We start from the raw sequence: 12,326 nt of genomic DNA, 5'->3' as shown, positions 1-12,326 counted from the left end.
GTAAATGCTCATACCTAAATACTGTTCAATATAAATACACATATATATTCTTTTATCAATGCATATTTGGTATTTATCCCTACCATCAACTTTATAGAACCTCAGCGAAACCACTCAATGCTCAAGTTTTCATTCTTTTAATAAAAATAATAATAGTTTATTTTTATATACCAGGTTGGGCAGACTGGATGGACCATTCAGGTCTTTATCTGCCGTCATCTACTATGTTACTATGTTACTATATTATACCTACTTTGAAAGAGCTTCATTGGCTGCTAGTAGTGTATAGGGTGACCTATAAAATCTTGCTGTTGATTCATCTGCAGGTTAACATTTTAAATTTGTACTGTCCAAAAATATTGCTGCTGTCAGAATCTACAAAACAATTATGCCAGCTGCCAGTATCGAAGTATCGCTATGTTGAGACTTGTTCACATGTGTCTAAAAAGTGGAATGAGCTCCAAGGCCATTTAAGACTTTGTGCAAATGTTCTGTTCAGCTCACATCTCCACATTCATTAGAAAGCACAAGCTTGATTCCAATTCATTAGATAACCTCTTAAAATGCATAACATTTCACCCAAGTGTTTAAGTGTTCATCCCCTAGTGCATGATTTACATATGGAGTTACCCACCCCCTCTGCCCACTGAGCCATCTAACTTTCATAAATTGGATACAATCCTCCTGCAGTCAGATAAGTGGCAGTCAGAAACCCCTCTCACTTTATAATTTTAACACAGATAGATAATTGCTGGTTTCAAACCCACTGTTCACAAATACTTTTTTCTAAGCTCTGTCAGAAACCCACTCCCACAGGGGGTTTCAGGAAGGTATTACAGCAAACCAACCTACATAAAGCAGGCAATTCATTAAATGAAGACCCAACATGGTCGCATTTTGCCCTAAGGCTGCATCAAGGTAAAAGCTGTTAAATCAAGTGAATATATAAACACACATGGTTATCATTTTATTTATATATTTGTTTTACGAGTTTAACAACTTTTACCCCTAATGCAGCCTTAGGGCAAAAATGGCCATGCCGCATTTTCATTTAATAAATTGTCTGTTTGAAGTCTATTGCATGGTTCATAGACAACGGCGCGAAAGACAAAAGCGTGCGCCAACAATTGAGCGCAGCGCGCACCGCCGCACCGCTCTAAATTACAGTTTTTAGGGGCTCCGACGGGGGGGGGGTTGTTGGGGAACCCCCCCAGTTTAAATAGACATCGTGCCAGCGTTATGGGGGTTTGGGGGTTGTAACCCTCCACATTTTACTGTAAACTGAACTTTTTCCCTAAAAACAGGGAAAAAGTGAAGTTTTCAGTAAAATATGGGGGCTTACAACCTCCCACAATGCCCCCACAATGCGGCGCGATGTCTAGTAAGTAAAGTGGGGGGTTCCCCCCCACGCCCCCCCCGTCGGAGCACTAAAAACAGTAATTTAGAGTGGCGCGGCAGCGCGCACTGCGCTCAATTGTCTGGGCGCGCCTTTGTCCCAGCGCGCTTTTGACCTGACACCCTATTGCATTGTCTCTCAAACTATATGCCACAGCACAGTGGTGTGCCCCAAAGAGATTCCAGGTATGCCATGAGAGATTCCAGAGGCATCTGTGTGCATAAAGATAAAAATGCCCAGACAAGCATCATTCTTTGATGTGATTGGTCCTTGAAAACTAAAGGCAATTAATTTAAGTTTTATTTTTTATTTTTTTATGCAGTAGTTATTTTATGAATAATGTCTCTTGTTCCTTGACCTGAACTTCAGGTAGTTCTTGTTCAACGTATGATTGGAGCCTTCGTTGTATTATTTTCAGCAATATTTTGGAATTAATGCAATTGTTCTGTAGTTGTTACAGTCCTTGACATCACCTTTCTTCGCTATAGGTATGAACAGTGATCTTCTCCAATTGGTTGGCCATATTTATTACTTCCATATCTGTTGACACAGTTGAGTGAGAGCCATGATATCACCTTCTGAGCCTTTTATTAATTCAATTGGAATACCGTCAATACCAGGTGATTTGTCTTACAATAAAGCTTTAATTGCTGCTATGACTTCTTTTTTTTAAATATCTGGTTCTTCTTCAGCTTCAGTTTCTAGTTCAATTTCCCCAATATTATCCTCATTGCCTTGGTTATATAAATTTTCCATATATTCTTTCTATCTCTTTTTAATGCTTTCTGGATCATTTAATATCATTCCATTGGTATCTTTAAGCATCCCCAGTCAAGGATGGAGTTTCTGCCACAATCTCTTAATCTCCTGATATGCTAATCTGTTTTTTCCATTTACATGTTCTGATTAAATTTTCTGACAAATATTCTTAAAATATCATTCTTTGTCTTGTCGAACTTGATGTTGAAACACTCGGTTCATTTGTGATACTTTTTTCTCTGTCACCGGATAGTTTTGCTTGTCTTCTTTCTTCTGCTACTTTTCTGGTTTCTTCTGAGATCCAAGGTGATTTCTTGGCTTTCTTTTTCTTCTGGAGTGTTTTTTGGGGTTGGTTTTTTTTTTTTTCGCTTCATCACTAATTACAGTTTTGATGTCATTCCAAAACTCTTTGGGCTCTCTATCTCCTGTATCAAGCAAGGCAAACCTGTTTAGTTTTATCCAATCATACATTGAGCAAGAACTACCTGAAGTTCAGGCTAGTTTCAGGAAAGGTTGAGGAACAAGAGACATTATTGCTAATGTTAGATGGATATTGGAGAAGAGCAAAGAATGCAAAAACAAAAATCCAAAACCCTATAACTATGGAGAGTTCTAGTGCAAATTGGAATACCCAAACACATAACTCAATTGATAGAGAGCCTGTTTGAAAATCAAGTAGCTGCAGTGAGAACTGAATATGGAAACATGATTGGTTTCCAATAAAACATGGTGTCAGGCAAGGATGCATTTTGTCACTTTACCTGTTCAACCTGTACAGTGAAATCATCTTCAGAAAAGAAAATTTGGAAGAAGAGAGTGTTGGTTTCAAAGTTGGTGGCTGAAATATAAACTACCTGCGCTATACAGATGATACAATGCTTATCACCAGCTGCAAATAAGATATGCTGTATCTACTGAGAAAAGTTAAAGCTGAAAGTCGTAACATTGAATTAGAACTAAACATAAACAATACAAAGATCATGAACATGGAAAATGATGAAATTTTGACCTTTACATAGCTTAAAGAACTTTAAATAAATAGCTCTCAAATTTAATTTTTGTTGGTTTTGTGATTTATTAATGTGCCGTGAAAAACATTTGCTCTATTTAGTGTGCCGGAGCTTAAAAAACGTTTGAGAGTCACTGGTCTGTTTGCTGTATGGAAAAAGGGTTGTATACAGAAGGGTTGAAGTAGCACAAGTTTAAAATTTAGGGAGATAAAGCCCTTTTCAAATGAGGTCCATTAACTTCTTTGCAATAGCTATAAAGATGGTCTTGAAATTTATATGTAGTCCTTTTAATAAAATCATATTCCAGTTTTCATAAATCACAGCTACAATATGTTTTGTAAGCAAAGCAAACTCACAGATGCTGGAAGCAAACTTAGTGACTCTGCCTGTTTCTTCCCCTTCTCAAAATAATTTCAGGTCTAATTCAATCAGATTACTTCATTCTTTCACAATCTAGAGGAAACATATTTGTGTGTACACCCCAGAGAACATTATTTACTGAAGCCTGGGCTCCATAACAAGGAAGGTTCTTAATAAGGTGCCTAAATTCCTATATTTTAAAAAAAAATGAAACAATAAAGACATAGAAATATGAGGAAGAAATTACACCCATTAACAGCATCTAGACTGATGAATGATATGATGGCTGCCTATTCAAGCTGGAAATTTTACACATGATTGAAGCTGTATTTAGTCTAATGAAATGTGCTTCCTGAATATTGCATCTGAGTAGCAGCATGACCCTAAGCACAAAAGAAAGTATTATGTGATCAGACTGAGATCACTCCAGTTTAATAATTGTGATACAATTTTCAGGGTTTTTGACATGATCCTCCAGCGCATGTAGTGTAATGCCCCTTGTCTCTTGATTGCAAATATTCTTTACTGGTCCTGACATTCCACCTACAGATTTTTAATTGAAGGTTAACAACTAAAGGTTTCCTTTTATTGATTTTTTTTTTTTTTTTTAATGAACTTGGATTAGACAGATGGGGCAGAGTGGTGAATGGAGCATGCAAATCAAAATGAAACATTCTGTGCAAGTTTTATTAGACTGAAGTAAGACGTAATAGGGCAGAGAACGGTACTGGGGTTTAAGAAAGGATTGGACAAATTCCTGCTGGAAAAAGGGATAGAGGGGTATAGATAGAGGATTACTGCACTGGTCCTGGACTTGTTGGGCCACCGCGTGAGCGGACTGCTGGGCACTGGACCTCAGGTCTGACCCAGCGGAGGCATTGCTTATGTTCTAAATGTTTGTTACTTGTAAGGGTGGTAAATTGGGATCTATTTAGTGTTAGGTAAAATTGAGTGCTAGGGATGTGAACAAAGCAAACATTTTAGGTTCAGTTTCAGTTTATTTAGTCTTTTTGTCATTTATTTCACATTCATTATAATAAAAAAAAATGTAGGCCTCCTTTTATCAAGCTGCGTTAGGGTTTTTTTTATCGTGGGCCACTTCAGTAAAAGCTCCGACACTCATAGAATTTCTTTGAGCTTTGGAGCTTTTACCGCAGCAGCCTGCAATAAAAAACCCTAACACAGCTTGATAAAAGGGGGCCTTAATTTGCATTAAAATATTTTATGAATGCTAATCAACTTAACACATGTTAATGTGTAGGTTAATGTACATTAAACCAATTTAGGGCTCCTTTTATCAAGGTGTTCTACGGGGGTTAACGCGTCGGACATTTCATCACGCGCTAACCCTCGCGGCAAGACTAAAAACTAACGCCTCGTCAATGGAGGCGATAGTGACTAGCGTGGCAGGCGGTTGAACGCGTGTTATTCTGCGCGTTAACCGCCTACCACACTTTGATAAAAGGAGCCCTTAGTGTACTCATACACCAAAGGGCCCACCTACTAAAATACTCTTAAATCTGGGCTTAGTGCATTTTAATGCAGGACTTGCTGAGTGTGTTTTAATGTGGGATTTTCCCATTTGCTAAGTCCAGATTTAACTTATAAGAGCCCGCAAAAATAAACATGATACCACTTACTGCCTTTTAATTCCAAGTAAAGTATGTATTATTCAGTTTATGCATGCTAATCTATAATGTGCTAGTTGAATAACATTTCCATGCCCATGACATGCTCCCCTCCAAAAATATTCTTTTTAAAATAGCTAATGCACACTTAGCACATGGAAAAGGGGGAAATACCCATGTTAAACAGGTGTTAAAGGCTTATTAATGTTTTTAGTTAAAGGGCCTCTTTGTTAAGGCATATTAATTAAAAACTGAATGCACAGTATCAAACACTACTAGAGTACTACCAGACGTACAACACAAACACCCGGGGGGGGGGGGGGGGGGATAGGGCGAGAAGAAGAGGAAAACAGGAGTCCTGGCAGTGTATAGGCAGCAGAAGGTAGGAAGTTACAAGTCAGCTGATGCCAGCGCCAGAGCCTCTCTTCCTACCCAGTGTGCCACGACAAATCTGAGTTCTCACCTTGCTTAGTCTGAATCCAATGAAGATACGCTCTTCACACAGAACAACAATAAATAGGAAATTGAAGCCCTAAGGTTAGAGTGACTGCCGGACATTTCAGGCACAAGTTTTCCGATTGTAAAATGGAGTGGAGAGGACAATCGCGTACAGACCGCGGGCCACAAAATAGTACCTGGCGGGCTGTGAGTTTGAGACCGCTGTTCTAAAGGAAGCAAAGGCCCTGAGACGCCAGTGGGGGTGCCAGCAGGGAAGAGGGCCGGAGAGAATGAGAGGTGATAGCACCAGCTGATTGCCTACAGGATGTGCCTCTCACTGCAAGAAGCACATCCTGGAGGAAGTCAGCCGGCTCCTCCTCCCTAGTGTGCCGTGGTATACCTGAAATCTCAGGAAGCACACTAGGTGCCGCGGCACACAGTTTGCGATACACTGATCTAGCTGGTAGTGATCCCCAAGGTCTGTCAATATACCACTTTAGAAAACAAAATCAGTATCAAATACATTCATTTATCTTTCATTCCTTTTTTCTAAGGGCTTCAGAAGTGCCATTTGTTAGCCAAGTGTTTTCAATGGCTAAAGGGACATCGTTATAAGATCAAAAACTACAACTTCATGTAAAACTCGCAATGTGGTATATAGTATAGTTTGCCAATGTGACCTAGTCTATGAGGGGAGAACAAGCCCTTCCAGTAAACATCAGGCTCAATGAACATAAGTCTAGGATTATTAATGAAGTGCTAGAGGCCCTGTTGACGCAACATTGGATACAGTGTTCCCATACGATAGAGGACATCCAATGGCGAGTGATAGATCATATAAAAGAAGGGTGGGAGGGAGGAAACTATAAACAAAAATTAAATTTCAGTGAACAGCATTGGATACATACTTTAAATACAGTGGAATCGGGGAGGGGGGGTAAATTAAGAAATTAAGTGGATGTCGCTGGTGTGACTCCTGATTCGCTGCCGAGTATCTCTGACGTCAGTGAAGGGGAGGATTTATTGAGAAAGAAAAAACGCCACGGCCATCTTGGCTTACAAGTAACGAGCAGATCGGGATGGTGCAGAGTAAATATAGAAGGGATAACTATTCAGATTATTTGCTTTACGAGTAGTGTGCTCCTACTATAAGGGTGAAAAGATTTTTTCAATGTTTGTATGTTGTAAGAGTAATAATATATTGAATGATTAAATTTATGTTCCAGGGGACTTTTCTTGAAACAGCCTTTGGGGCGAAACATGTCGAAATGACAGGTCCCTTCCCAATGTGAACAAAAGAACAACATAAAGATAAGTTTTAGCTTTTATCAGAATTTATTATTAGAGCATAGAGCACTTTAAAACAATTAAGTATAAAAATAAAAATTACGGGGCTAATGAGGAGGCCAATGGCATATATATGTCTTTAGCCATTGAAAACACTTGGCTAACAACTGGCACTTCTGAAGCCCTTAGAAAAAAGGAATAAAAGATAAATGAATGTATATGATACTGTTTCTGTTTTTTGAAGAGTAACTAATGACAGTATCTCACAACTGACTGCAAGATATACTATTGTCAATATACCACAGCATTCAGTGACAGCATGTTGAACTGCTGACTCTGGCATTGCTACCAAGCTTGGTTTTCACTCAGGCTCAATTCATTGTGCAAGAACTGAGCATGTTCAGGATACTGCCAGTGAGTACTGGGAATGAGCACAGCTTTTTTTTTTAGGGGAGGGGGAGGAAAGGAAGGAGAAGAGAGAGGAGAGGCAGATTAAATGGGTTTTCCAGTGCCCACTTACACTAACTGTTTACCTTCTAAAAAATTTTTTTTAAATACCCCTCAGTTCTGGCCATGCTATTGCTTGAGACAGCAATGAAAAGGAGCACTGATAAGGCTTCAGATCTCTATCTCCCACCCCTCACCCCCTTTTACTAAACCACAGCAGAGGTTTCTACCACAGCTAGCTGTTCTGACACTCATAGAATTGTATGAGCGTCAGGGCAGTTCTGGAGATTTAGCACTCCGGGCCGCAGAAGATACCTCTACCTCTAGTAAAAGAGGATTACAGTATATGAGGCTGGTTATGAAAAAATAAAAGGAAAAGAGACAAATATGATTTTTGATCTAATAGAAAATGGTGAAAGCTAAGAGATTAACATTAAAAATAATCATAAAAAGTACCTTAGTTATAGGAGGACAGGCACAACTGTCAGGAACAACAAAGAGAGGGCACTCTGGTCTTTTGCTTGACTAACAGAGGAGAAAATTGCCCAATCAATAAAACAAGAAGATAAAACCTGCTTTAGTTGTAAAAGGGAGAGATGAGAACCCAAAGGGAGGACAGATAAAAGAAAACAAATTGCAAAGAGGACTAGCAGAAGGCTATGATCCTGATTCATTAAAGATAGCCACAGCTAAATTGCTTTAATAGGCATGAAAAAAAAACAGCATCCTGTTAATTAAGGGAACAATTTTAATACTGTCTGCAGAGCTGTACTTTTAACTTGCAGCTTCATACTAGTTTCGAAAATGAAAGCAGGCACATAATGATCATTTGAAAGTGGCCAAAGGAGAAATGCACTTGCAGACGCTTTGCTCTCCTTTTTCTGTTGATTCTGACCAAAACAATGTGTGGAACCTTTGAAAACCCACAAGTGTGTGCGTCGATTCAATCCCCACTCTAATCCCACCCATAGAAATGCCTGGTAAATGCAGGCTAAAGTGTGCAAGGTGTTCCATAATACATACACGTTTATTAGGCTTGAATATTTATTTTTAACGTGAAACAACTGGAAATGTTCTCTTTTTTCCTGGTATCATCAATACTGCATGCTATTGCTCAAATTAAGGCAGCAGGTCAGCAATTTACACTCTAAAAACAGGGCTGTGTACATATTTAAATGACGGTGTTGATACTAAAAGTGATTTAACTGGTCAGAAACAGCTCCTGGCCAATTAATTTGCTTGCTCAGAGCTAACTTGTCATTTTCAGCAGCATTTAACTGGTTAGTGCTGGTAAAAATGATTAGTCAATGTTTAATACCACAGATTGTGAGCCTGTTGGGACAGATATGGGGTTCATAGACAATGGCGCAAAAGACAAAAGTGCGCGCTGACAATTGAGCGCAGCGCGCGCCACCGCCCCGCTCTAAATTACAGTTTTTAGGTGCTCCGACGGGGGGTTTTGTTGGGGAACCCCCCCAGTTTACTTAATAGACATTGCGCCGGCGTTATGGGGGGTTTGGGGGGTTGTAACCCTCCACATTTTACTGTAAACTGAACTTTTTCCCTAAAAACAGGGAAAAAGTGAAGTTTTAAGTAAAATGTGGGGGGTTACAACCCCCCACACCCCCCACAATGCCCCCACAACACGGCGCGATGTCTATTAAGTAAAGTGGGGGGGTTACCCCCACGCCCCCCCTTCGGAGCACTAAAAACAGTAATTTAGAGCGGCGCGGCGGCGCGTGCTGCACTCAATTGTCTGGGCGCGCCTTTGTCCCGGCGCGCTTTTGACCGGACACCCAGATATGGAAAATACTTAAGAGTATCTGATTATTATTCTATGTATTGAGTGAAATGGTGTGGTGGCCGTGTTAGTCCATTTTTCAAGGTAATGTTTAGAAATAAAACAAACACAAAGGAAATAAGATAACACCTTTTTTATTGGACTAAAGGCATTTGGGGGCAAATTCTGTATATGGTGTCCCGATTTTAGGTGGCCTACCGCTGTCTATCAGCCAATCAGGATGCATTGTAGGTGCCTCCACGAGCCTATAAAAGCACATAGGACTGCCTAAGCTCATCTTTGGCTAGGTGTGGATGTGTTTTTGCCTGGAAGTGGCCTTAGGCAAGTTTAGGTGGCCCTGGGCACCTCCCTAGGCCCGTGGTAGATGCCTGAAATATAGGCCAGCAAAATGCTGGCCTACATTTCAAGGAAACATGCCTGCTGAACTGATCACAGCAAGGGAATCTCCCTGCCATATTCAGTTTAGAGCAGGGGTGTCCAACCTTTTGGCTTCACTAGGCAGCATTGGTCGAAAAAAACGTTTCTGGGGCTGCACAAACGTGCAAACTCTGCAGCAAGACATAGGAGGGAGCCGGCAAGACAGTAAACACCCGGGAGCAGCAGAGGAAAACACTGCATCGTCCTCGACCGGGGCCAAACAAAATACTTCACGGGGCCACAGGTTGGACACCTCTGGTTTAGAGGCTGCAGCAGGGAACCCGTCTCCTCCCCCCCCCCCCGCAAAGACGAAAAACAGAAGGGATACCCAGTAACCTCCTGCCGGGACCCCAAAGCTGGTCCCCCCCCATCCCCGAATGTCTGTGGCAGGAGGAGTGTCCAATTCCTCCTGCCACCATCCCCCAAAGACATCCCCCAGCAGGAGGGATGCTCAATTCCTCATGCTGGACTCTCCCCCCCCCCCCCCCAGATCATCAGCAGGAGGGATGCTCAGTCCCTCCTGCCGGAATCCCCACCTCACCAAAGATCATCAGCAGGAGAGATGCCCAGTCCCTCCTGCCGGGATCCCCCCAAGATCAAGAGTGGTGGTAAGGCGGCTTAAGGCGATTCTATATAGGACTCCCATGTGCAATTCTCGATAGCCACTTAGACGGCTTCTGAGACCAGGCGCCCTATACAGAATCTGGCCCTTTATGATTAGCTAATCTAAAGAAAAAGGGGTTACTTTGAAAGCTAATCATAAAATGCATTGAGTTAGTAAAATAAAAAAGTTATTACCTTATTTCCCTTGTCTTTGTTGTATTTCTAAATATTACCTATTCAATGTACTGTAAACCACTTTGGGTGAATCTCTTCATGAAAAAGGCAGTTAATAAATCCCAATTAAAAAAAATCAATAATTTAGATGGCGTTCTGTGAGCAGAGTCAACATTTAGCCAGTTACGTACCAATATTCAGCATACGAACCAAGGTCACCAGAAAAATAGGATCATATAAAAACAGTCCTATCTTTACTAGGGTTACAAGATGTCCGGATTTACCAGGACATGTCCTCTTTTTACCAGGCGTCCGGATGGCTTTTCAAAACCCACCACTTTGTCTGGGTTTTGAAAAGCTTTCACCTCAGGACCACATGGGGGGGGTGTACATCTGTGCATGCACGGATGTAACACAGTGATGTCACGCGCATGCGCACATGTGCGATGTCATCGCATTGCATATGCGCAGATGGGGTCCGGATTTTACAGGAGTCTGGTAAAATGGCAGAGTTACTGCAGCAGATTTGCAACCTATCCTTGAAAATGGGGGTAATCCCGGAGGACTTGAGGATAGCGAATGTTACACTTATCTTCAAAAAGGGATCCAGAGGCGATGGAGTGTGTGGCACGGTGGTTGAAGCTACAGCCTCAGTACCCTGGGGTTGTGGGTTCAAATCCCACGCTGCTCCTTGTGACCCTGGGTAAGTCACTTAATCCTCCTTAGCCCCAGGTACGTTAGATAGATTGTGAGCCCATCGGGACAGATAGGGAAAATGCTTGAGTACCTGATTGTAAAACCGCTTAGATAACCTTGATAGGTGGTATATAAAATCCTAATAAACTTGACCCGGGGAACTACAGACTGGTGAGCTTAACCTCAGTTCTGGGGAAGATGGCCGAATCATTAATCAAGGACAGCATCAATGAGCATATAGAAAGAAATAATCTGTTGAGAACTAGCCAGTACGGTTTTTGTAAAGGAAGCTCTTGCCAAACGAACCTACTGCACTTCTTTGAGGGGATAAACAAACAATTGGACAAAGGTGACCCCATAGATATCATATATCTGGACTTCCAAAAAGCCTTCGACAAGGTATCCCACGAGCACCTACTAAGGAAACTGTGGAACCGCGGGGTGGAAGGGGACGTGCACAGATGGATCAGAAATTGGCTGGCGGACCAGAAACAGAGGGTAGGAGTAAAGGGACACTACTCTGACTGGAAAGGAGTCACGAGTGGTGTCCCGCATGGGTCAGAGCTGGGACCACCACTGTTCAATATATTCATAAATGACCTGGAAGTTGGGACGAAGTGCGAAGTTATAAAATTCACGGACGACACAAAACTCTCCAGTAGGGGTTAGAACTGTTGAGGACCTGAACAAACTGAGTGGGCAAAAAAATGGCAGATGAGCTTCAATGTAGAGAAATGCAAAGTCTTGCACATAGGGAAAGGAAATCCGATGTACAACTACATGATGGGAGGGATGGTATTGGGGGTAAGCAACCTAGAAAAGGACTTGGGGGGTTTTGGTGGGCAAAACAATAAAGCTGGAGGCACAATGCGCAGCGGCCTCAAAGAAGGCGAACAGAATGTTGGGCATTATCAAAAAGGGAATCACTACCAGAACCAAAGAGGTTATCCTGCCGCTATATCGGGGATGGTGCACCGGTACTGGTCACCGTACCTTAAAGAAGGATATGGCGAAACTCGAGAGGGTCCAGAGAAGAGCAACAAGAATGATAAAGGGCATGGAAAACTTTCATATGCTGAAAGGCTGGAGAAGCTGGGGCTCTTTTCTCTGGAAAAGCGGAGACTTAGAGGAGACATGATAGAAACTTACAAGATCATGAAGGGTATAGAGAAGGTAGAGAGGGACAGGTTCTTCAGACTGACAGGGGCAACAAGAACAAGAGGGCACTCAAAAAAATTGAAGGGAGACAGATTCAGAACAAATGCTAGGAAGTTCTTCTTCACTTAGAGGGTGGTATATACCTGGAATGC

The sequence above is a fragment of the Geotrypetes seraphini genome, chromosome 3, assembly GCF_902459505.1.
Source record: "Geotrypetes seraphini chromosome 3, aGeoSer1.1, whole genome shotgun sequence".
Lineage (NCBI taxonomy): Eukaryota > Metazoa > Chordata > Amphibia > Gymnophiona > Dermophiidae > Geotrypetes > Geotrypetes seraphini.
This window is presented reverse-complemented; position numbering follows the sequence as displayed.